The 26,407-nt window shown below is 39.3% G+C and overlaps 1 protein-coding gene across 2 annotated transcripts in view; it reads left to right on the plus strand.

The window, feature by feature from the left end:
* The first annotated feature begins 244 nt into the window (after positions 1-244).
* cdk18 (cyclin dependent kinase 18) overlaps positions 245-26,407 on the plus strand; it is a 58,806-nt gene continuing 32,643 nt past the window's right edge. Inside the window, exon 1 of one of the 2 annotated variants that reach the window (XM_051948505.1) lies at positions 245-608. The gene's annotated coding sequence lies outside the window, so the exon portion shown is untranslated. The remainder of the gene's footprint in view (positions 609-26,407) is intronic. The other variant, XM_022211816.2, reaches the window with a different exon arrangement.

Raw genomic sequence — 26,407 nt, forward strand, 5'->3', positions numbered from 1 at the left:
ACTTGTGCGTCCATTTTTTCTCACACATACAAACGTGCACGCACGCTTTCACGGATGTTGCCAGTGTGTGTGACAAACCTGTCTACACCAGAGGCTGGTTCAGGAGGGGGAGGAGGATGGAGAGGAGGAGGGTTGTGTTTTGCCTGTTGGTGATTGGCCGTCGCCATACCAACGAGGGAGGGCCGATGTCAGAGACTGGTCGGGGAGGAGCCGCTGGTTGATTATAAAGCCCTCCTCAGCAGCAGTTTCTCCTCTCCGGAGCTGTCTCCACCAGCTCTCTGTGTCTTTATTTAGTCTTTCCTGTTATCTGGAAGCAGGGAAGGCGCCGCTCAGTGCAGGACAGAGGGAGGGTGGAAGGGTGAGTGTCAGACGGACTCGTGGACCGGTCACCCCCTCCACCCCCCATCTCCCTGCTGCCTCTGATAGAGCTGCAGTGCATCTTGTGGATTTATCTCTGCTGCTGCGTTGAGTGGTACCTGCGAGGACGAAGGGAAGCCTGAGCAGAGAGGCAGCTCACCCTGACTCCCCCACCTGGCCTCCCACCCTCCATCCATCCATCCATCCACCCATCTGGACTGTGCGTGTGGATGACCTCTGTTCTTCTGTAAGTGAGTAGCTCTCCTAGCTGTCACATCAGCTCACAGTTTCCATTAAGACACACCAACCTTAAGGCAAAGGGTCAGGAGGTCAGGGGGAAGGAACACACTGAGGTACATGCTGTGCTTTGAGGACATTTTTTCCTCATTAGGTTTCCTCATTAGCTCACTGGGCCTCTCAGCGCTCCACTCTGCTAATTGGCCACATCAATTGGTACTTTCCCCCTTGTTTGGTTTTTGCAGCTTCGTCTCACTGTTGGTCCTTTCTAGTGTCGTTTATGTAATGAAATTCAGAGGTTACATCACAGTGCAAAACACCAAACTCATGTGAAGTGTGCCGTGAAATTAAGAGTGCTCGCATTCAAAATTAATGTGCGTTTCTGTCTGGAACTGCTGCTGGTTCTGTGCCTGATGGAAATCACAAGGTCATACTTGGACGCTGTTTATCCATAATAAGAGAAGTCATTGCATAATGTGCAGTAAACAGAGCCGGCACTGATAAGACGACAGGTGAGGCAGCATTTTTTTTTTCTCACAAGGTTTCAGGAACTGTTGCTTCTGCGTATAAGATGGAAGACTTTAAAGCCCTCTCCTCCCTGCACCCACTGACCCACCTACTCATCCACCTCCCTGACGACGCATTACTTGTAACCTGACACTAGGGCACTAGTGATGTCGGAAGAGCCACACTCTAATTCACATTAATCCATCTGTAGCTGCTGTACACACAGTGCTGTTTACCTATAGGGGCCCGTGGTGTAATTGGGTGTCTGGTGTGTGTGTGTGTGTGTGTGTGTGTGTGTGTGTGTGTGTGTGTGTGTGTGTGTGTGTGTGTGTGTGTGTGTGTGTGTGTGTGTGTGTGTGTGTGTGTGTGTGTGTGTGTGTGTGTGTCTCTCTCTGCACAAACCTGCTTCCCTTTTCCATATCACTGTCATACGTCGTTGAATCATGCAGAGTTCAGTCTGCTGTCTCGCTGAAGTGCTATCACAGAAATAACTGACATGCTAACGAGAAGTTGCACTTGAAAGTGCTGCCAGGAGGTCTGATTGAAATGTGTTAAGTTGTAAATAAAAATGCATTCTGAGTCTTGTGAGGAACCCAATTTTTGAAACGATCCAGCATGCATACATTTTGGTAATCATTTTATTATTGCAGCTGCAGCATTTTATAGGCGAATGTTTAAATCGAGCTTTTCGTAACTGTTATTCTGAACAGCAATTGTCCTGTCAGGGCATAGCAACCATAAGTAGGCACATCTGTTGAGCTTCAATGTTGTCACTATGGAGAAGTAAAGTGGTAAAGTGTCAGTTATATCGAGCTTATGACGTTAATGTTAGCTGGGTAGCTAGCTTGACACCTACTGTGGTGATGCAGTGACTGAAAAAGGAGCTAATTTGTTGGACTGTTCAGTGTTTTTCTCTGGAATCACTTGTTTTCCCTTCAAGCATATGGCATAAAGCACTATAGAATGAGGTTCTTCCCGCATTCGAAAATATGCGGTTATTGGTTGTTCTTTTCGTGTGGTTACCAGATTAGTGTATCTGTTTTGTATTTCTTTCTCCAGAGTTCTCCCCTTGAATAAACAGAACTAAGACAACAACGGCTAATCACCAATAGTTTGGTGTGTCTAACATGAAATTCATCATATTCTGCCTTTCCAGTTACTGGATCAACATAGCAAATTTTCCAAAACATACACGACTGAGCTTGACAAAAGTTGTGATCACGAAAAGACGCCATCGCTGTAGGTCTAATACAAACCATTCGGGCTTCATGGCATTCTGTAAAAAACACAAGACATTCTGCACTCCTTGGCACAATGGAGAAGCAATGACTGACTCAAAAATTCAGTGTTTGGAAATGTAGGCTGCTTCTATACAAACTAATTCAAAATGTAAGTATCTATAGTTTGTATAATCACCATTTTATCCGTCCTATATACTGGTAATATGTGTGGACACTACAAATGATTTGATATCATTTGTATCATTAAAACTGTCATGTTGCACAGAAGACATTTTTTAGTTCTCTGTTTAATTCTAGTTGTGGTTGTTCTGTTTCCATAGAGATGCAGGACTTTATGTTGTAGGGAAAAATTAGCCCACAGTGAGTAGAAATGTGGCAGGAGAAAAAAACTCTCAAAAAACTTTTACAAGTTTTTGCTTTGTTTTATCCATTACTTATCACCTACTTCCCAGTCTAATGCAACACAATAGCTCTACTGTTTCTCCTTCCACTTTTTATTCAGGCTCGAAACCTGAAGTTTTATGGAAAGCTAAAATACTGCTCCAAATTTAACCCCAAACCTAATTTCAGGATCTGTTGGGTTCGAGACAGGTTGTAAAACTACATTAGTCAGGTCAAAGTTTTGTTGAGGATCACGTTAGCTTCTCAGACTCTCTAGTTTGTCACGTCCTAGTCTGTTACCACTTTCAAAACTGGCTTCACTATGAGAAGGAACAACCTCCAAGCTGCAAATTACATGCACGTATGAAAGTCTTTTTTGTAAATGAATTTGTTACTTTTCCTGTAAATTAGCCTTTTTAATAACAGTGATCAGCCTCGGCCATCGCTCAAGTGGCACAAAAAGATGTCCGCTAATCATAAACACACTGTAAAGTGCTTTGTAGAACCCAGCTCAGGTTTAAAAGAAGCTATACAAGTGCAGACCAGTTAGCATCGTGCAAGTGTTCCACCAAAAACCTGGGCTTAGCTTTGCACAATGTGACCGTGAACAAGTCAGAATGATAATGAGGTGCAGTCAGATCCATTCTGTGCCGCAGGATAGTCTCACTGTGTCAGACTAGTCCCCTACAGTCTTGTCCTCATTTTCAAATCTGTTTCTACAGTAAAAATGACACCTGTTGTTTGGAATTACCAACCCTGTAATGATATGCAATTAGGCGTAACCACCTCTACGAGTGCATATGCTGCTCCTTTGTTTCTATGTCTTGCACACATCATTAGCTGCTGAGAATGCTTCCTTTTAGCCTGGGAAGTGCGACTATAGCATCAATCTTGTCACATTTGTCATGCATATAGTCATAAACAAAGACCCTTTTACCGGGTTCTCGCATTCAAAATGTGCAACGCTAAAATTCAAAACATCACAAGTTTAGCTTCAGTAAATAAGATCGAATTGGCTGCAAGTATTAAAGTCAAATTCTGAGGTAAATTTAATTAAATTTGACAAAAAGGAACTCTAGTTTACCATTACATCGTGTTTAGAGTTAAAAAGAGATGCAGACTGCAGGATCAATACAAACTTATTGTAACAACCCAGGGACCATCTTTGATTCCTGCTTTTTTCTTCAGTTCTTGTCCATTTTACATCTTTATGCTAATTTTCAGTTCGAAACAACACTATGACACCTGCAGACTGCTTGCATGTGTGCTGGACATAATAATAATAGTTCCATTTTTGAACAAACAATTTTGAACTAAAGGTTTTCACTGTAATCTGGAGTTCATAATAGCAATCCTTTGGCCCCAGCATGCTGCAGCTGAGGCACAATTGTAATGTTTACATAAGCAGCTTATTATTGAGTCCCTGATTCATCGCACAGCCCCGAGCCCACTCAGCCATGATAATGTGAAGATAGACCCTGCCATATTCAGCAACAACCCTGGCACCAGCACTGAGCACCACTCGGCGATGAACAAACACATGCAAACATTTGTTCAAACACACCAAATGGAAGGTAGTTTGCGTTTCACACAGCTCCGGGTCGCTCTCACGGCTATTGTGATGGAACATTGGAAGGTTAAATGCTTCAGTAAGCAAGAACAGATTTGAAACTTTATCCATCATGTAAATAACTTCAGATTTCATTTACAACAAAAGCTGTATTCTAGTTGTGAAACCTTCTTTCTGAACAACAAAAAGATCGCTAATATTAGATGTGCACACAAGCCATATCATCTCAGTATTGGTCTGTTTTCATTGGTTAACACGTTTCCGTTGGTCAGCTAAATGAACTGGAATAAACACGCAATACAGAGAGCATTAATTCAGCACAGCTTGTTCAGTTACCCTATATGAGTTTTCAAATAAACATACAAATGTTATCTTTTGTATCCAATTTTTAAATTAGCAGAATAATGTGAAACTATAAATAGAAATCACAATGGATACCTTTCCACACGGTTTCAGGCTCCAAAATATACAAATATTGCTCTGTAGCACTATTAGTGGTCAAAAATCCTTTTAATTTTGGATTTTTGGATCATTTTGGTTGTGTTAATGCATTCGTCATAAAATCTGCTGAAGTCGTGTGTCATTCTGGGGGAATTTTGAGGTTTTAATGCATCATTAATACACTGTGTATGCAATACACTCAGGAGCTTAATAAAGAAAGTTATGAATGCTACTTAACACACCTGTTAAATAGTTCTCTAATGCGTACTCAGAGGGAAATAATTACTTAATTACTGTACTTATTGTCTTTTTATGGTATTAATAATGTTCAAGGATTTAAGTTTATGTACAGGATCCGACTTAACACCTAGGTGTCAGTTTAAAAAGGTTATACTGAAGTCCTTAAAGACAAAAACATCCATGTCACTTTTAGTTTTATTTAAATTTTATTTTTTGTTTTACTTCAAATGACTTATTTCTTTTAGACATAATAATAATAATAATAATAGTAAAACAATAAAAACAGTCATCATAATAATAATAATAATAATAATAGGGTGGGTGATAATAGTAATAATTGAGTGTTTTTAGGAAAAAAAGAAAAAAATTATGCATTTTTCATACAGTAAGTGCTAAGTGAAAAAAAATAATAAATAAATAATAACAATTATTATTGCTATTATCAGTTTTATCATAATCATTACAATACTACTACTACTACTGCTGATAATAACAACAACAATAATAATAATCATAATAATCATCATTATTTTTTTTAGTTTAAGGTTGTAAAAGAACTCCCACTTGGGACCAAAAATGTTCCACAAAAGTGTTCTATAATACCAGTTCCATCCATTGATCCTATTGGCCTACAGGGCTCTATAAACCAGGAGAAGTGGTTAAAAAAGAAACTTTATTTGCTCAAAAAATTATACAATTTTGTTGAAAATAGTAAAAATGTCACTTTTAAAGTCCAAATTCCAAACGAAAGCCTGACATCATAAAATGCATGCTTTCATAATGTAAGGGGATCAGAAATAGCAGTTTTAATAGGTGTCAGTGAGGACATTTAAGTCAAACTATGAAATGATCACATTTCAGCCGTAGCACCACAAACTGCTCAATTTTCTGTCTTGATGTGCATGAGGAACAGCCACATCCTTCATCCCGTGTAGCTGCTGCCAAGGTCGTATTAAACTACCAGAAAAAGGACCTGATGTGTTGCTGGGCACACTTTCTCTGCCCGACACGCTTCAAAAGCTCCACACAGGTGGGTGGGTGGCACATTCACGGCCAAGCAGTCCCGCTAATTGAAAATGATCCACCTTGTCTGAGGGAGCCAGTGTTTTTAAAAGAATCGTGTTGCTTTTCGGGAAACGCCGGACAAGAACAATTGCTATGAGAGACACTGTGTGTTTGATGATTGGCTCGCCGCCCAGTAGTCCAGGATGTGCTTGTTTCTCTGTGCTGGAGGATGGTCGGTGTGTTTACTCTATGGAGCTAAGCGGTGTGTTTGGGCGTAATTGCAGGCCTTTCTCTCACATGTTGCTGCTGTAGTGCTTTTAGATGCTCATTAGATGCTGACTTGCACACAGGCGGGCGCCACCTTGGGAAATGTATCGTGTTGTGTGTGAGGTAAAGTGTGAGTCACAGAGCTGCGCCAAAACCGGGGGGAAAAGTCCCGACACACCACAATAATCACACACACATATGATTTAAAGCAGTCTGACAGATGTAAAGGTCTGAAACAGTGACGCACATAAGCTGGAAAAAAGATTTTAACTGCACCGTTCAGTCATGTGTCAGTCTTTTTGTGGCTTGATTTGACTGCTTGGGTGATTAAATTAAAAGTCATTCTGAACTGTGTCAGACCTGATGGTCACTAATGGGACTGGATAACAAAGATATAATCCCCATGTCAGTAGCTAAACAGGCCAGTTATTTGGGACTTCACTGCGCTAAACCTTTTAACTAACCATGCAGACATGAAGGAAGATTGTGTGTGAAATTCGTCTGAAGTCATCCTCGACTTGTTAGTGACATACCTCAGAAATTTCACCCCGGATACACTGCCATTCAAAAGTTTGGGGTCACCCAGACAATTTTATGTTTTCCATGAAAACTCCCACTTTTATTCATGCGCTCACATAATTGCAAAAGGGTTTTCTAATCACCAATGAGCCTTTCAACACCATTAGCTAACACAATGTAGCATTAGAACACAGGAGTGATGGTTGCTGGAAATGTTCCTCTGTACCCCTATGGAGAGATTCCATTAAAAATCTGCCGTTTCCAGCTAGAATAGTCATTTACCACATTAACAATGTCTAGATTGTTGTTGTTTTTTTTTACATCCGTCCATCCATTATCTATACACTGATTAACCCTCATTAGGGTTGCATAGGGGCTCACCTACAGGCAATTTAGAGTAATCAATTAACCTCAGCATATTTTTGGACTGTGGGAGGAAGAAACCCCACACATGCACAGGGAGAACATGCAAACTCCATGCAGAAAGATCCCAGGAAAGCTGGGACATGAAACCGGGATCTTCTTGCTGCAAGGCAAAAGTGCTAACCACCATGAAAACAAACAGCTTTTCTTCCAAATATAAGGACATTTCTAGGTGACCCCAAAACTTTTGATGCAAACCATTTTAATCCCCCCCCCCCCCCCCCCCAAAAAAAAAAAAAAAGGATGCATGGCTATTTTATAATTTAAGAAGCTGAGATGTCACCAGCAAGCTAAGTAGACTGGTGTTACCATTCAGTGGTAACAAAATCAAAAATCTAGCCACTTGATCACAAGTACCAAAGCTAAAAACTGATTTATTTACATGTAGCATTGTGGAATAACTAAATTCAGTTGAATTTACTGAAGTGACAGACAGGAGAATGAACAGCATTTTAGCAAAACCTATTTATTTTCATCAGGGTGTCGCAAGTAGTATAATTATCTGATTTTTGTTTTTTTCCTCTCAAAAGTGCTGAACTTAGGACAGTGGTGAGAAGAGAGGACACATGAGTAGAAGAGTAGGGGAGTGACATGCAGTAAATGACCATAGGCTGTATCCGAACCCATGACCGCTGCGTTGGGGACTATAGCCCCTGTGTTTATGGGTCGCCTGCTCATCCAGCTGAGCTATCTGGGCACCAAGCGATGAACTTTTATTCATACAATGTTGAAAGTCATATCAAAGTTGGGCTGAGAGGATATTAAATTGTAGCAGAAGAATAAAGAAAAAAATCTAACCAGTCAGTATTTTTTGTTATGAAACTGAAAAATAAAGTATAAATCCTACCTTGTTTTCCACTGAGTCAAAGAAGATGGTGCACTAAAAAAACAGATAAGTCATACAAGCCAAAGATTTATGCCTTCTTGGAAATGTTTTAACTCGATTTTTAAGTTCACAAGGGCAAACGTAAACATGTCCTGTTATTGTGCCAAAAACCGCTTCATCCATTGAGACTTAAACTGTACATGCATGCCACCAAAGCAGGGCTGCAATACGTATCAAATGAGCAGTTAGTTGGCAGAATAGTCATCAATAGTAGTTGACAAATGATCTAAACACTAAGAACTACAACTGTAAACCCACAAACAGTCATAGAATTTGTTGTTTGCCGGAAGAAAAGCAAAGAACATTGTGGAATAACGCATGTAGGCTTGTAGACTGCATCTCAGAAAGCTATGACTGAACTTAATATTTCTGTCTGTCAGCAGGAAGTCCCTCAGTCTAATTTTACTGTGTGCCCTTCTGGCCTCACGTAAAGCCCCCCTCCTGTGGAAATCCACTTTTTATGCCTTATTATCATGTGCATACTGTTTTGTTTTTTTGCATATCATAAGGGTTCAGGGATTCCAGATGTAACAGGCTGCATCGACGACATGCACATCCCTGTCTGTTCAGCTAAGGATGGAGACTGGATACTTTTCCACAGCATACATACACCGACTACTGCTTTGCAGTAACAACTCTATACTTCATGTTTTACCGCAACTAATACCTCAATCCACACACTGTCAAGCTCATGCAGCACACACGATGACCAATGCTGAGGCCTTGTAGCCTGACCCTGAGCATGACTCATGAGTTTAACTGGATCTTTGTATTTCATTTTCTGCTGCTTTCAAGTGCACTGTGTGTCTGAGGGATTGCACTGGAATCAAAATAAAATGTTACTCAATAACCTTCCACCACTTTCTCGTCTGTGGTACAAAACGAAAGCGTTTTTAAATGTTACAGACACACTCCAATGAAAAAAATTATTTATTTTTTTATCTCTTCGACATGTCTATATGGTGTTGTTTGTATGTTGGAAGATGCATTATGAATAAAATAAGTAGTCGTAGTAGGGGAGCTGGTCTGCTTTAGCTGCCGTGAATGGAAAGAGGTGTGTGAAGAGGAAGAGGTGGTTTGATGGATCTGTATATTCAAGAGAAACAATGAAACGACACATATGCCATTTCTAAGGAAGTACTCATTTCCAAAATATAATTGGATTTTTGAGGTTTAATCAGTGACTGCGATGGAGCCATAAGTAATTTCATGCTTTCATGGCACCACAAACATCCATTAAGGTTAGTTTGTCTGAGTGTGATGGCCATCTCCTCATGTTTTGGCTAAACTGAACTTAAAATGAAAGAACTGAATACAAATGGCATTATTAAAGTGTATAGAGATTCACTTTTCAGTCTGGATCAAACACAACTTCAGCGCAACTGAATTCAATTTCATAATATCACATTCAGTTCTAGCACTTTTCGCCTTGCAGCAAGAAGATCCCCGGTTCAAATCCCGGGGTGGGCCTGGGATCTTTCTGCATGGAGTTTGAATGTTCTCCCTGAGCATGCGTGGGTTTTCTCCGGGCACTCCGGCTTCCTCCCACATTCCAAAAAAAAGGTGAGGTTAATTGACTACTCTAAATTGCCCGTAGGTGTGAATGTGAGTGTGATTGTTCGTCTATGTATGTAGCCCTGCGACAGACTGGTGACCTGTCCAGGGTGTCCCCTGCCTTCGCCCAAATCAGCTGGGATAGGCTCCAGCACCCCCCGCGACCCTAGTGAGGATGAAGCGGTGTATAGAGGATGGATGGATGGACATTCAGTTCTACATTTGCTAAAATTCAGTTCCAGTCTAATCAAGTCAATTTCAAATTTTCTAACCAAAATTTATCATTTAAGAGGCAGATATTCGGTTTGAAATGAAAATAAAAACAAAAAAAAAATCAGTTTCTACTGACACATACAGTCAGGTCCATATATATTTGATGTGAGTTTTGTTATTTTACCTGTTTACCAGCACATATTCAGTCACAGTGTATGTATGTAATTATATGGGCCTAAAGTGCAGACTCACAGCTTTAATTTAAGGTCATCCACAATGAAACTGGAAGAAAGTGTAGTAATTGCAGTTCTTCAATATGTAGCTATTCTTCGAGGGACCAAAAGGATCCGGACATTTTGCCCAGAAGCCATTTCTTGGACAGGTGTGAACTTTTCGTTTGTTAGGTCGTAATCAGGTAAACAATTAAAAACAAGTCTGGAGGGGCATCTGCATTTGTAAGCTGTGAATTTCAACAAGGAGTCAAATAGCTGCCAATGCAAGTGAAACAGGCCGCAAAAACAACAATAGAGATCCTGCCAAATTCAGCAAAGTTGATAGATTAGCACATCACACAACAGATGAACAATGACCCAAAACATAGTGGCAGTATGTGAATGCCTGAGTATGTTGGTCAGATTTTGTTTTACCCTTGACTCATCCAGCTGCTCTGCCAGATCATCAACATCTTTAAAGTGGCTTCAAATCCCAGAAAACATGAGATTGCAGGTGGTCTCACTCACTTCTCTGCTGTTTTTTTGCCTTTTAAATGCGTATCTCATACAAACATTGGAGTACACACAAATATTTGCACTATATGGACATTCATTCAACAGTGGATCAGTGCAGGGTGACTCCATAGCAACTTAAATGGAACAGTTCCACCTACATGTCACTCTTGATGATGAGTTAGTAGTAGTGTGTTAGTTTCACCAGCGTGTCCATCTACTGTGACCCACTTCTGTCTTCTCACTTCTACTGCTACGTTTTCTAGAAAGGCACCTCCAGCACTGCTTATTTATAGCACTGTTCTCCACATTCTTCTCCTCAACAGACACAACTTTCCCTCCAACTCTGCAGAATTCCAATCTGGACATGCTTTGATGGTTTATGACCATGACCCTGACCATATGCCACGTCTAACTGAAAGGAGAGCTATGTCCATAGTTTCAGCAGAAATTTTACGTCTAGTAGGAACTGTTGCTCGTTTTTGCCAAAAGAGCCCAGTTAAGGTGGTCTGGGTCACTGATTAGGATGCTTCCTGGATGTTAATGTCATCCAGGTGCATCCAGCTACTACGTCAGACCCAGAACATGCTGGAGGGTTTGCATAGCCCATCTGGTCAGAGAATGTCTTTGAATTCCCCAGAGTGGAAAAGATGTGGTTAAGAAGAAGCATGTATGGACTACAACGATCATTCTACCAACTAGGACCTGGACTCATGTAAGACGCATGATTATTACCTACATATTCCCCATGCAAATGGGTGTTTGTGTTTATTTTTGTTTGTGTGTTTGTTTTTGGTTCCTTCCCACCATCATCAACTGCTTGTTCAAAATCCAAACAAATCTTTTGATTGTTGGTTGCTCTGTTAAAAATGTGTGAGGTCTATACATTCCTATGTTAAGTGCTATGAAATGACATATGTTGTGAACTGGCACTATATACACTACCGGTCAAAAGTTTTAGAACACTCCAATTTTTGTAACTCGACCTGTCAAACCTGCAAGTCTTCTCTTCACAGTTGAGACGTCTTACTATGACCACTGTTAAGCTATGTTTAAAGCTGTTGACTCTCAGAAACTTGTCTTCTGATACAGTTCTGGATTTTGGTCTTCCAGACCTCTTCCTGTCAGAGTTTGAGTGTCTTTTGATGGTGAAGAAAAATATACTCACTGACACATTGACTTTCTTCACAATTTCTTGTAAAACCTACATTTTTCCGTCTTATGATGGTCTGTCTATCTTCTATTGTTAATTGCCTTTTCTTCTCCATTTTTATAGAAGCACACTACTTTCTGCAGTATGACATTGTTCTAATAATGCTCTGGAGGGTATGGTGCCATGGTGTGTTCCAACACTACCTTAATGCAGACAGAGAGGGTTGTAAGTAATCAAGAAAGGTTGGGACACCTGTAGGATTTGGTAACACCAACCTTCAAGGCTTCATCAACCTCTATTGCTGCAGAACAATGTTAAGTTGTTAACCCATTTCTTGTTCCATGTAAAAGGCCTTTATGTACACACGTGGACAAAATTGTTGGTACCCCTCAGTTAAAGAAGGAAAAACCCACAATTCTCACTGAAATCACTTGAAACTCACAAAAGTAACAATAAATAAAAATTTATTGAAAATTAAATAATCAAAATCAGCCATCACTTTTGAATTGTTGATTAACATAATTATTTAAAAAAACAAACTAATGAAACAGGCCTGGACAAAAACGATGGTACCTCTATAAAAGATTGAAAACTATTTGACCAGAGTGACATGATTAACTCAGGTGTGTCATTTAATTGACATCACAGGTGTTTCCAAACTCATAATCAGTCAGTCTGCCTATTTAAAGGGAGACAAGTAGTCACCCTGCTGTTTGGTGAAAAGGTGTGTACCACACTGAACATGGACAACAGAAAACGAAGGAGAGAATTGTCCCAGGACATCCGAAAAAAAATTATAGACAAACATCTTAAAGGTAAAGGCTATAAGACCATCTCTAAACAGCTTGAAGTTCCTGTGACAACAGTGGCTCATATTATTCAGAAGTTCAAGACCCACGGGACAGTAGCCAACCTCCCTGGACGTGGCCGCAAGAGGAAAATTGATGACAAATTGAAGAGACGGATCGTTGGAATTGTATCCAAAGAGCCCAGAGCAACCTCCAAAGAAATTAAAGGTGAACTCCAAGGCCAAGGTACATCAGTGTCAGATCGCACCATTCGTCGTTGTTTGAGCCAAAGTGGACTTCATGGGAGATGACCAAGGAGGACACCACTGCTGAAAAAAACTCATAAAAAGCGAGACTGGAATTTGCAAAAATGCATGTTGACAAGCCACAAAGCTTCTGGGAGAATGTCCTTTGGACAGATGAGACCAAACTGGAGCTTTTTGGTAAGGCACATCAACTCTATGTTCATAGACTCAAAAACCAAGCATACGAAGAAAAGAACACTGTCCCTACGGTGAAACATGGAGGAGGCTCAGTAATGTTTTGGGGCTGCTTTGCTGCATCTGGCACAGGGTGTCTTGAAAGTGTGCAAGGTACGATGAAATCTGAAGACTATCAAGGCATTCTGGAGAGAAATGTGCTGCCTCGTGTCAGAAAGCTTGGTCTCAGTCGCAGGTCATGGGTCTTCCAACAGGACAACGATCCAAACCACACAGCCAAAAACACCCAAGAATGGCTGAGAGAAAAGCGTTGGACTATTCTAAAGTGGCCTTCTATGAGCCCAGATCTGAATCCCATTGAACATATGTGGAAGGAGCTGAAACATGTCATTTGGAGAAGACACCCATCAAACCTGAGACAACTGGAGCTGTTTGCTCATGAGGAGTGGGCCAAAATACCTGTTGACAGCTGCAGAATGCTCATTGACAAATACAGAAATCTTTTAATTGCAGTGATTGCCTCAAAAGGTTGTGCAACAAAATATTAAGTTATGGGTACCATCATTTTTGTCCAGCCCTATTTCATTAGTTTGTTTTTTTAAATAATTATGTTAATCAACAATTCAAAAGTGATGGCTGATTTTGATTATTTAATTTTCAATAAATTTTTATTTATTGTTACTTTTGTGAGTTTCAAGTGATTTCAGTGAAAATTGTGGGTTTTTCCTTCTTTAACTGAGGGGTACCAACAATTTTGTCCACGTGTGTATAGTTTTGAAATGTACATTCTTTTTCAGTTTTGGGTAACCTTACCTTTTTTTAACCTCTGGCAGTTCACTGCTTACTTTTGTACCATTTCAAGCGATTATTGGACTTGGCCTACTTGAATTTCAATAAAAAATTGAAATTGAAACTATGTGATTTCTGTTTCAGGAACCATTAGTTTAGAAATACAAATACAAAAGCTCCTGACAACTGATTCACTGTTGTGTTCCATTTAAAACTGTTTCAGTTAAACTCACAATGGAGTTCTTTATCAAACAATGAAACAGATTGGGCTTCCAAACAACAGATACATTTAAGAGCAAAAACCTTGGATTCACATTTTAAGCACACATTTATTTTACATACAATTAAACTTTCTTGAGTGGAGTGTCTGTAGTTTTGCTCTCAAATCGGTGTTTAGTTTGTGAATGCATATATAGAAAACAAAACAACAACTGTTATCTCCACATGCTTGCACCATGACACGTTACACAAACGATGGTGGTCTGAGATACAATAGGTCAGCCTGGTGTCGACTGTTATTTTTCACTTGCACAGTAGATCTACTGTTGCTATCGGGCCACGGGGTGACATGTAGAAACAGAGAAAAACACAAAGAGATTTATTGTTGCTGGTGTCCGCTTTGCTTGTAGTGACACATTTGTTATTAACCGTAACCTTAAGTAGTCGTTAGTAGAGAAAAAGTCAGAGGAGACATATATTGGATGAGGAGTCGAGTGCAATGAGAGATAAACAAAGTGAACAAATAGACAATTATGTCAGGCAGAGAAATTTAGGGAGTCTGATGTGTAGTCAGAGAACAGAGAGAAGAAGGCTGTGATTGTTGTCTAGTGAAGCCTGACTGCAAAATAAGATGCAATGAGAGGAAACAAATGGTAATTTTTATTGCGGCTTCAGGCTGGAGACAAAGCGGAGGCGAATGTGACATCACTTTCCTAACTGCATGTATTGTGTAATGTCTCATACAAATGTTAAACAAGAAAATGCTGGATTTTTAATAACTGATTAGAAACACAGACATCCAAGCACAAGCCTGTGACTGGCTGCTCTTTTTGCAGGCTTGCCTTTTTACTACACAGCGCTTTACGGAGACTTCCTGGAAGAATCGATTATCACTGCTGAACGTGAAACCGCACAGTAGCATGTAGGAAGTAATGAAAAGCTGCTTTATACTGGCTGTTTTTTTTTATCCCTACTTCCAGTTTATTCAGACTCATTTTCTAATTTTCTCTTGCTTTGTTAAAGATCTGTCTCTTGAAAGTTGCTAAAGGCAACAGTTAGACTCTGAAAAAAGTCTCTCTTGAAGCTTCGTTTGGAGATTTTGCAAATTAAATTCTGTTTATTATGGACTAAACACAGATGGTTCAGACTTTAAAGTCTAATGAAGAAATATAGCTGACAATTCTTTCTAGCAATAATCAATATATATTTTTATGTCGACAAACACGATGACTGTGTTTGTCGACTGAAAAAGTGGCACTGAATTGATGTCCAACTCAACAGTTCTTCCTCGGTTTAAATGAGCTTTTAGTATATTTGATTTTACCAGAATGCCAAGTTGTCCTTCATCATCCTTTCTTCCGGCAGCATCTGGCCATTCCAGAGTAAAAACTCTTATAACTCTGCCAATAACTACCTGCCCAGTGCCATACAGCAAGTGGGGGAAAAAGTGCATCGTGAAACAATTACTTTCAAAAATTTCTATATTTTAGTAGTTGATGGAAACCAAAATATCAATCAATCAGTCAATCAATCAGACCTTTATTGCCATTGCACACTTTCATATACAATGAAATTTCATCTGAGCTGCCCTGCCAATGGCAAGCTCGGGCTGCAGCACCGTCTTGAGGAAAAGGAATAGAGCTCAAAGTAGGTGTCAAAGTTATTACAAGGTTCTACAGAAGAGGTAATGTCACTCTTAAAAAATACTTTGCAAACATTTTTGCTTTAAAAAGCAGCTTGATAATTTGGGAACATTGTGTTTCTGGATAAACCCATGAATAAATGCATTCTAAAATGGAGATATGTGCGGTAAAATCAAAGCAAAACTTCAACACATATTTTCCTCTCAAATATTATATAAATGTACACAAACACCCTTAATACAGCTTATTTGCTAATTTTCCTGCTTGTGTGGTCCTAATCAAAGTTTTCCAACAAGTTATTCACAGCTGCTAATTTAATGTTGAACAAGCAGAAATATGTTAATTTGGATTCTTTTGATGCAGCTCTGACTGTCAAGCATTGCTAAAAGCTTTCATAGCACTTTATTTAACACCACTCTCAAAGGCTAGATGAACATTTTAGGAAATATGCTTTCCTAACCTTGCAAAGCGGTAGATGAAGAGATTGAGCCCTCCTCTGAGCCGGGCAAACAGCTTGATTTGTGCAGTATTTACAACCGGCTCTAAGATAATCGACCGTCTACGAAGTGCAGCACTGAAAAATACTGTGAACGTTCAATAACTTTACTCTGCAGGGAGAGAGGCTGGTCTGTTGTGCTGGCTGTCTATGCATGCACTTCACACACGTTTACCGAAATGTAGGGACAAATGAATCAAAATTAATTATATCTCATTTGCATGCAACGGCAATTTGAGCACTCGGCGTGGTAAAGTGTGGCCCAGAGATATATATTATTGTATGTCACCTTATTCATCCTCTCCTAGGCTTCCAGCAGCTCACATGTTACATTCACGAAAGACAGGAAGTTGATGTACGAAACAATATCCAGTTATTGTGAAAAATCGTGCTGGTCAAAGTAATATAGTACCAAAATTGCTGATATTTATAATAGCAAGAATGTTAAAAAGTCTAAGTGCAGTGTAAAAATAGAACAATTTTAAGCATATAGGAGGGGTGCTTAGGTCCTTGTGAGGCAGAATTATTGGTTTTATTACATTTCTCTTCTTAATACCACTACAATCTGAGTCGAGCTTATTTTCTCTTGCTTCTCATCTTTACTAGAACTAAACAGAGCTTGCTGTGTCTTCATAGTTGTTTTGTATAAGCAAAAGGTGTTGTCAATCTTCTCATTAAACTCTTTACATAAATTTTTAAAAAAGTGTCCGTCTAATATAGCTATATTATATATATATATTATATATTCCAACTAGTTTTCCCATCCTGGTGTTGGATCAAGACTTAAACAGTTAATTTACCTGCATAATGTGAAAATACTGTGAGGAATTGCGGTGCTATTTTCCTTTTAGTGGTGGATTTTATTGCATGCATCACTGAGGCAAAGACCTCCATTACATGTGTGTTTAGTTGCTGGATAACGGCAGCTGAAACTATATCATCTTATTACGAACGAAAGCACACACCAGCTGTTTAACAGAGATTTTTACTAACCACTCTGAGAGGCAGCGCTGTCACCACCATTCATGTCCTTTAGGGAAAATCTGTGTGTGTGTGCGTGTGGATGTAGTTGTACAAGCAAAGTTGTTTTTCAGTCCATATGAAGCACTGGAGCACACAGTAATGTCACCTCAGGCACAAGGTCAGTTCTACAGCAGATAACCATCATACACATATGACACAGACAGATGTGCTCATGTACTACACTCTCTCTTCTCTCTCTCTCTCTTTTTCAAACACATTGTTTGTTTAAAAGCATAGAAAAAGAAGAAGAAGCTCATTCTTTTCTGAGGGATTTAAGAGATTTAACTCGAGCAGTGTTGATATTCTCAGTTAAGAAGCTCCTCTTTGGTTCTTATGTAAAGGCTGAAAATCAGTTGCAATATTCTCCGTTTAGGTACTTTACAGCTGCTAAACAGCGTGAAAAAGTCCAAATAAGAAAACGATATATGAGCACTTTGAATATTTAGTCAGCAGCAGGAATAGCATTTCTTGTCAGCAAATGCTTTTAGACCAGTTACAATTCAAAGGCAATAAATCCATCATGCAATTTTGATAGTAGCAGCTCTGATTAAAGATGTCTGCATTCCATTGCTCACCAGCCACAACGTTATGTCATGATATAAACATTTCATATCTTACAAGTCAAAATGTCACCTTCTGTTATTTTACTTCTTGGCATCGCTGTGTGATTTAGGTTGTGTTTCAAGAACTACTCCTCAAATCAAATATTGTCATCGTATGACAGTGTGTATCATCCTCGCTGTTGGGAGACATTTAAGTTCTCCTTACTTTTGCTTTAATTGTAAATAAATAGGTTGGGTTTTTTTTTTGTTACTTTATCCGTTTCCGTCTCCTTTCACCCGGTTTTAAAAAACATCATTTGTCATGTGCAGCTCCACCTCTTAGGGCATGTGTTACTTACTTCCTGTTTTATTTTGATATTTCCTGTTGTGCGTTTGTACTCAGTCTAATCTCCGTTATTGTGCTTCATAGTGCAGTGAATCTCAGTGAGCCTCCTGAGTTGACTCTTTCGTCACTTATCCACAATTTATATGCTAATCAGGAGACATGTCTGAAATGGATTGTTCATATCTGAAATGGGATACGGAAATTCAGTTGTAGTTGTCTGTAGTCGGGGTTCTTCCCAGTGAAAAAGTGCTTATATGAATTTACTTTTTCTTTACATTATAAGATGTAGTTGCAGAGCCTAACTTTAAAAGAGAGGTGAACTGGACACCTTTAGATAGGTAAGGGTTGTCTTATATTTAGTGATAAAGTGTTTTACTGTTGGTTGTAAGTTGTTTTTCACCCTAATGTTCCAAAGAGTTGCTTAGTCTACTCCTGGGAGAGGGCACTACTGCGCTTATGCCCTGCAGAAACCTCATGAAAATCCTGACACAGTTACGACTTTGGGGTCCTCATGGAGGTCAAAGCTTATATCACCTGGACCTTTGCAGTTACATGACTGTGGAAACCAAAAACTGGTTCTTAGTGTGCCTTTGTAAAATGTTTAACTATAGGTTGAACAGTTGAGCAATTTGCAGAAATACTCTATGTCAGCAACAGAAGTAGTTTCAGGTATTTTTTGTTTTTTGAGTTAATGAAATCAAAAATAAGAGTGTATTAATGCATCTAAATAAAGATTGTCAGTTTGATGCAGTGTTAGCACATGGAAGCCCATACTTATGCATAGAACTGTGAGTGCCTAAAGGAATAAGAGAATATATCAGTGACAAGCACAGAAGATAATTATTGTTTATTCATTTATTAACCTTTACTCAACCAGGAGAAATACCACTGAGATTAAGAACGTCTTTTTCAAGGGAATCCTGGCCAAGATAGACAACAGCAAAAGCAAAACAGAGACACAAAATTACACAGTTAAAATTCTAGCAAAAAACAAGCAAATTATGAAAAACAAGTGCATGTTGTTGAGTCGGCCTCAAAAACTCACAGTTTGGATTTAAAAGCTCTCAATAGGATTAACTCAGTTAGTTTTCAGTCTTTCTGCAACATATTCCATGCGAAAGGTGCAGCGTAAACAAAAGCCTATTTTATCCAGTTCAGTACGGACATATGGAACAGAAAGCCACAAATGATCCTCTGAATGGAAAATGTAAAGATCAGCACTTCTCTTTGCAGTTTAGGAACAAATGTAGGTGGACAGAAGTCCAAGTATTGATTTATATATGAGAGTAAAGCAGCCCATCCCACCAGAGAGGATAACTTGCAGTAGTGTCGACATTAAGAACCCCTTTCAAGATTCTAACACAAAGTCTGTCTTTTCTCATCTCCAAGTAGCAGACTGTACTGTACGCTCATCTGTCTTTCTCTTCTTGTACTACTCTGCTGCTCCAACCCTTTCTTTCTTTCTTTATTCTTTATTAAACAGGGAAAAATTAAAAACATAATCAAGCCTGACTCAGTTAACTAACTGATTTTCAGCAGGTCCCTGTTCTGCAGTAGACAAAGACATACATTCACTCAAACAACAGAAACAACATCATTATTAACAACAAACGATCAGTCATACAGGAGAGGGCACTCCAACGGTGGCCTTACTCGCTCTACCGATGGTTACAGCGGTAAGTATCAGCTAGATGTTTTCTCTCAGAGATCACAGCTTGTGCTGGCAGCCTGTCTGACCGTCAGAAACAGGAAACTGATTCACCAGGTTTCTCTGGACAAACACAGCAGTCAGACAAAACTGTGGTCTCAGCATTGGTGTAACGGTTTGCTCTGATTCTGTGCCAGAGCGGCTTCCTCACAGAGTCATTTATTCACCTTCTACAAAGGATGGATGAGTGTCTGTGAGTCACAGTTGTGTATCTCCTGAATGCCTCGTATGCAGATGGACCATTGAAAGTGTGTCATACTTTCTGATGACTGTGCCCACTGACCTGCATTAAAATCATCCAAACAAGCCCCACATCTTTTCCAGCAGCTGGCCCCATTCTAAACGAGCACACTTGTGGAAGTTGTGTGTATTAATTTAGCCTGAGATGACATGGGTCACTAGACCGCTGACATATGGCATTTCAGTGAATCAAACACACTCCTCGGCCCTCCCCGAGGCCTTTAAACTGCTCCAGTGGACTTTACCAGAAGGACAGTATTTAGTTAGCACTGTTCTGCTCATGTTTGGACCAACGTTAATCAGTTTTTACATTTCCATGCAAGCCATCTGAAATAATACAATTTCTTTGCACACCGTGTAAGCAAGAAACCATCTTCAAAGCATGACATGAGAAAATACAACTGATAATTTACAAAATAATTTATTCATTTTGAAGCCTGACACTAGGCACAGCATAAATCAGACACATTTTCACACCCACATTTATAATTCTAACATTTATTTTGTAATTATCATCTTGATACTGGTCTTTTTCCCACCAAATGCTGCTTCTGTATTAACTGACTATACTGGATAAGAGAACAGAATACAATATGGTACAATATGAAAATAAGAAAATCTACTAAAGTACAGAGTGCACAATGAAGTGTAAAATATACTGCCATTAGAAAGGTACAAAAGTGAAAAATGCACCATAAAGTGTCAAATGCCAAACAATATGCAGTAAAAGAGGAAATTAAAGTCCTGTAGTCTTTATAAATGTTTAGCTTTATGTTTGCTGGCACAGTATTAAAGTTAATGTTATCTTACCTTTACATAAGCAAAGTTAAATTAGTCACTGCTAATGGTAGAGAGAGTACAGAAAATTGTACACACCTGTGCACTAATCATGGTGTCTAATCAGCATCTTGATATGGCACACCTGTGAGGTGGGATGGATTATCTCAGCAAAGGAGAAGTGCTAACTATCACAGATTTAGACAGATTTGTGAACAATATTTGAGAGAAATGCTATGTGGGAAAAGTTTTAGATCTTTGAGTTCATCTCATAAAAAATGGGAGCAAAAACAGAAGTGTTGCGTTTATGTTTTTGTTGAGTGTAAATTATGGAACATGTCCTACATCGGACCAATCCAGTCTCCTCCTTCATGGCTGCCTGTATCTAAAGGTGACATTCAGATGTTTTAGTCATCACACGCATATCTTAAGAAGATTTTCACTTAATAAAACAACAATTCATTGTTCACAACATACAGTGCCTAATTTGGAATGTATGAGAAAAGGCAATAAAGAATGGTAGGTACTCATAAAGAGCTGCTGTAGTGTTGTTGTCTTAAAATGACTTGCATTGTTTGAGTCTTTGTGCCTTGAAGTGATGTAAAGTTTAAGTTTGCTGACTGTGAACTTATTGTAAGCTTCTTAAAACATAATTTATTCTTTAGCAGGCATAAAAAAATGCTTATTGAAGCAGATCTCATTCAAGAGACTGGGACGTGTTCATTTATTTATTTAACCCTTATTTTCTTATTTTTACCTCCTTACTTTGCATTTTCCTTTAATGAGGATCTTACCACATACGCTCAAATGATCAGATTACACTGCAGGAGAAAACAGAGTTTAAAAAATCCGCTTTTACTCGTTGTGTGTGTGTGTGCAGCAACATGCAGAACAAATTAAAACAAACTCACTTTATCCTTAGACTCAAAGGTTTTCATAATTCTGCCGTTTAATGCTTTTAATGTTATCCAAGCTCCTCATTTCCATGTCCACGTCTTTTATCTCCTTCGTCGACGACTTCGTAAATGAGGCGTCCATACATGAGTGTTCTCCAAGTTTAAATAAAGGTTGAAAAGTTTGTTCTCTCCTCTGTAATTACTCACTGAAAGAGATCATTTATAATTCTGAGGCCCTGCGCTATTCGCTAACTGTCTGTGCAGGGGCCCTATGTGACAAAATTATGTTTGAAGACCATTATTATTTCATTTCTTGTCTTCTGGAGTATTAAAGATTCATAAATTGCTGTTGTACCACAAGAGGTCTGGCAGCAGGACTTGAAGGAAACTTGGAGGCGGCAGGGTTCATGTTCAGGGAATGGTAGTCGGATAGTTGCACACCTTTGTTTCTCCCAGTAACCTGGTTTCTTGTGTGCATGTAAACATACCCCGTGTGGTGGGGCTTCACTTATGTTGACAGCAAAAACATTTGCACATCCCATATGCAGCATTTGCTCTCTGCAGTGTCTCTGAGGCATCAATGAGCCAAATGTTTGTATTTTAATGTTACAGGAAGGGAAACAAATATGGAGACTTAACCAGGATGATGTAATTCTAAAGGCGGTTATGACAAAATTTTGCCCAGAACTGGAATTTAGAATTAGTTGAAATTTTTCCAACACAATTTATTCAGTCTGGGTCTAAAGTACGTCTTCAAACGTACGTCACACTGCAAAGAATAAAACTACTTTAATGAGATACAATCTGTACAATAAAAAATAAGTCATATGCCATCCACTTTTCTGCCTATATTAGTATTTTCTGATTTGCTAGGACACAAAAGCATTCCTGTGAATAATAAGGAGCTGTATTTTAACAAAGATATTCTAATACTTGCACATTTACTCCTTTCATACTTGGTTATGACAGCACACTTCCTTGTCATTAACGTATAGGCATAGATTACTTGATTTCTTCAAATAATCAACAAATAGACATTTTTATGTGAGGAAAGTGTCTCCAAAAGCCCACAATTTACCCAGTGATACAGAATTCATGATTTTGACTGCAGCCCCGTTAAACCAAGTTCATCAGTCTACAGTTTCATTATTCAGAGCTGGTGAAAGCGGCTCATTAACGGTCTGCTGTCGGTCGATTTTTTTAAAATATGCGAAGAAATTAAAGTAATGTGGTGTTTTGCAAAAAAGCAAAAAAATAGAAACTCATGAAAATGCATGAGAGGGTGCAGTAGAAAGACCAATAGAGATCAAAGAGGAATAGAAAAAAGAAAGAGTATAGTGGACGTCCTGGCAACATGGAGTGTGTTTATGTCCAGGGAGGATCGCAGCTTCAGGAAAACTGAGATTTGTTGGCGCCTTGCTTTGAGCGGATGCACTGGTGTGAGCTCGAGTGTGTGTCTCGTCAAGCGCTGTTGCACAATCAAAACTACAAACACCAGCGTCCTCATTTTTAATCAAGTGGCTCTGAAAATTAAGCCAAACAGTGTTGATTGGTAAAGATCCAGACTATCAAACTGTCCCCTTTCTCCAAACAGAGGAGTCTGTTGTCTGGAAGATAAATGACCAGACAGACGCTGTCCGTCGCAATCAGGAGTCCTCTCACTCACGACCCAATTAGGCTGCTGAAGAGGGTAAATGAGGGAGTGGAGGGAAGAGCTCTCAATCAGAGACTTTTCTGTGTCCTGTTTGGAAAAGATATACTTTAGGTTGTCTTCCAAATGAGGTGAGGTTAGGTAAGAAAACAAGCATTAAGTAAAGGAGAAAACAACATGCTGGAGAAGGTGAAATTAAGTGATTAGTGTGGAAACTGTAAACAAAATTATAAACAGAAAACCCAACAATCCAAAGGCAACTTTGGACTGTTGGATTCTCTGTTCAAAATTTGTAAGGTTTGTACCATACTATGCTAACAGCTGTGCGATGACATATGTTATGGATTTGTGTCATATAAATAAAACTGAATTGAATTGAGCATTTACGAACCCATCCTCATTCTATATCTGGATGGTATGCTGCGGTACCTCACCAAAGTCTACGGATTAACTTCCTATGCAAGAACAAAAACCTAGAAAGACCCATTCAACAACATACAGTCAAAACATTTATTCTTGGTTTTAGTTTGACGATAAAGCAGCTGGCGTCATAGGATGACGTGATCCATGCAAGTTGTTTTCTGACAGTCTCCACTGTCTCAAATGTGGGTATGCAGGTAAAATCTAAGGTGACTGTAAAAGAAACGATATTTCCATCCGAGGCCAGTTTCACTTCCTGCAATTTGCTGTCAGCTGGACTCTGTAAACAGAAAACATAGTTGCTGTTGTGGCTGAGTGGATTTTATTGATTTTCAAGCAGGATTTGCAGGTCTGTGAACCCAGAATGGTAAATCTGCAGGTATATCATGTAGAGAAAGAGATTTTAAATCCACCATATGGACTATGTTTTTTATTACTATAAACAGAAAGGAATGTTTTCATGCTGAAAGTAACATTTTCAGTAACATTTTAGTGTCGCCTGGCAAATATTTGGAAATGAAGCTATTCCAGATTTGCATATGGGCCCTGAGTTTTTACTGAATTCACCCAATGCTGCAAGGACAAACATTTCACAGACGACCTTAATCAGAGAAAGGGGAGAAGCAAAGGAAAGATGGCTTAGAAATCAGATTAAAATTTGCTCTCAGCCTGTTTATCAGTGTTGATTCTTCTGTTTATTCCAAACAAAAACATTCGAAATGGCAAATAAAAATTATAATAATCTAAAGATAAATCTAATTCACCACAGTCACAGAAGTGGAGTGCGCTTTATTAATGATTTTTTACAGCAAGGTGGCTCTGAGGATGGCAGTGGCTTTTTTCGTTTAGTGTTTCAGTTGACCACTCTTGTTTATTGGATGGATCACGAGGATTATTCAAAACCAGTGTGACTCTTCAACTGGGATTTCATTTTGGTGAAGAAGATGAAGTTCCAGAGAGACAAACCCCACGAGTAGATCTGATTGAAAGCGATGATTTTGTTTGTTTGGCCACAAAATATGTGCATTTATCATTATGGAGATCAGAGTGTGTGGATCTAGATGTTCTCCCTCAGATGCCTTAGAATGCTACAGGGTCACCAGTTCAACCCACAGAGATAAATCCAAGGTGCACGATCAAATTTTGATTAAAATGACTTGAGTTGCTCTTGGTAGTGCTCCTGACATATTATGCCTTATTTGTTTTTTTAGACTACAGACTCCATGTCTGCAAAGACACCTGTTTGGTCTCTTGCCACCAGTGATGATCCTGTACATGTTTGTGTAGATTCTCAGATATCCAGCTCACAGTAATACTTCAGTAAAACCTTCTGTTTTAACACATTAGGATTCCATCATTTGCACAGCTGAGGACAATGGTAATATTATTGGTTTTACATGTATTTGAGCATCCAATTTAGCCAATTTAGAGTTTCCCATTGACCTATCATACAAGTCATTTGGCTGTGAGAGAAGGCAAACTCCACGCAGAAAGACCCCAGACAAGAACTGAACCTAGCAGTGAGGAGCTAAGAATGCTAGCCAATAAACCAAAATTCTGCATAAATTGCAATTTTGAAACCAAGGGAGTTTATGGTAAAAAACAAAAACAAAAAGCAAATAAAGAAACAAGATTGTTCTGGGCTGCAAAGTGGTGAGTGGTTAGCACTTTCGCCTTGCAGCTAGATGATCCCAGGTTCAGGTCTTGGCCTGGGATCTTTCTGCATGGAGTTTACATGTTCTCCCTGTGCATGTGTGGATTTTCTCCGAGTACTCCGGCTTCCTCCCACAGTCCAAAAATATGCTGAGGTGAATTGGTGTTTTTAAATTGTCCGTAGGTGTGAATGTGACTGTTTGTCTCTATGTGTAGTCCTGTGATAGACTGTTACCTGTCCAGGTGTCCCCGACCTTCACCCTAAGTCAGTTGGGATACACTCCAACACCCCACGGCCTTAAGGAGGATTAAGTGGTGTATAGAGAATGGATGGATGGATGGCTAGACTGTTTTTTCATGGTAATCCATCCATGAGTAGTCAAGAAATTTTACTCAAACCAGGAACAGAAGAAGCTTTTATTTATCACAAATACTTTAGAAAACTGTGAAATTCTCTTTTGGCCAATTCCAGTTGGGGTCAGAACACAGAATCAGTCATAATTAGGCACCCATGGAAGAGTCCGAACCTCCAACCTTGGGATCAGTAGCTCAAAGCCTCAACCATTGAGGCATTGATCCTGGAGATCAAAGTCAGTAATATACATCCTCTGGGGACTGTGACTATCTGTTCTGCATTTACAAGCAGTTCGATCAGCCCTCACAAATGTGGTAAAATAGTTTCCACCAGTGATTTCTTTTTATTTATTGTCTTCACAGAGTACAACAGATGCAGATTAGCTGCTCGCTCACTCTGGTGACATTAATTGGGTTTGTCCCTGCAAAATGAATGAAACTAAACTGAAAAAACAATCGGTTTGACCGGTCGTACACCTGTTTTAATCACACTGTATTATGCTTTTATTTGAAGTGTGCTACTTTAAAGTGTCCCTTTTTTCGGTATATAATTGAATAACCCATAGAGACACAGTGGAAGTCTGCCTACGCAAAGCCTCACAGATATTCACAGAGAAAAACATCAGCCACAACCTCAAACACATCAGGACTTTAGCCAGCCCAGTGGTATTGATTTCTCTGTGCACAGTAAGCCTCTTTCCTC

The sequence above is a fragment of the Acanthochromis polyacanthus genome, chromosome 5, assembly GCF_021347895.1.
Source record: "Acanthochromis polyacanthus isolate Apoly-LR-REF ecotype Palm Island chromosome 5, KAUST_Apoly_ChrSc, whole genome shotgun sequence".
Taxonomy (NCBI): Eukaryota; Metazoa; Chordata; class Actinopteri; family Pomacentridae; genus Acanthochromis; species Acanthochromis polyacanthus.